This window comes from Sinocyclocheilus grahami, unplaced genomic scaffold, assembly GCF_001515645.1.
Source record: "Sinocyclocheilus grahami isolate Dianchi unplaced genomic scaffold, SAMN03320097.WGS_v1.1 scaffold2541.1, whole genome shotgun sequence".
In the NCBI taxonomy this organism is placed as follows: domain Eukaryota; kingdom Metazoa; phylum Chordata; class Actinopteri; order Cypriniformes; family Cyprinidae; genus Sinocyclocheilus; species Sinocyclocheilus grahami.
Genome location: NW_015507720.1, coordinates 40861 through 41743, shown reverse-complemented (window position 1 = coordinate 41743; position 883 = coordinate 40861). Strand labels below are relative to the sequence as shown.

At 40.8% G+C, this 883-nt stretch overlaps 1 long non-coding RNA gene across 1 annotated transcript in view; it reads right to left on the bottom strand.

Annotated features, from left to right (window-relative positions):
* LOC107575270 (uncharacterized) overlaps positions 1-883 on the bottom strand; it is a 4063-nt gene continuing 3180 nt past the window's right edge. The window contains exon 4 of the long non-coding RNA XR_001607835.1: positions 1-42. This is a non-coding gene — a long non-coding RNA (uncharacterized lncRNA). The remainder of the gene's footprint in view (positions 43-883) is intronic.

Sequence of the window (883 nt, the reverse complement as noted above, 5' to 3'; positions counted from 1 at the left end):
TCACTGAGATCATTTTTCAGGGAGGTATCCAACTCATCATACCTGCATAAAAACATATACAAAACATATATGCATATTATTAGTTGTTTATATATATATATGTATGTATGTATACACACAGTGCATCCGTATTCACAGCGCTTCACTTTTTCCAAATCTTGTTATGTTACAGCCTTATTCCAAAATGGAATGGAAAGTTTGTTTGAAATCTTTGCAAATTTATTTTTAAAAAAAAGAGAGAGAGAGAATAAAATTATCTGGTCTGATGAAACTAAGATTAAACTCTTTGGCCTGAATGGCAAGCGTCATGTCTGGAGGACACCAGGCAGCGCTCATCACCTGGCCAATACCATCTCTACAGTGAAAGGGGATGTTTTTCAGCGGCAGGAACTGGGAGACTAGTCAGGATCGAGGGAAAGATGAATGCAGCAATGTACAGAGACATCCTTGATGAAAACCTGGACCTCAGACTGGGGTGAAGGTTCATCTTCCAACAGGACAACGATGCTAAGCACACAGCCAAGATAACAAAGGAGTGTGAATGGGACAACTCTGTGATTGTCCTCGAGTGGCCCAGACTTGAACCCGACTGAACATCGCTGGAGAGATCTGAAAATGGCTGTGCAACGACACTCCCCATCCAACCTGATGGAGCTTGAGCGGTCGTGCAAAGAAGAATGGGCGAAACTGCCCAAAAATAGGTGTGCCAAGCTTGTAGCATCGTACACAAAAAGACTCGAGTCTGTAATTGGTGCCAAATGTGCTTCTACATACTGTAGTATTGAGCAAAGGCTGTGAATACTTATGCACATGTGATTTTGTTTTTTTCCTTTAATACATTTGCAAGGATTTTAAACAAACTTCTTTCACATTGTCATTATGG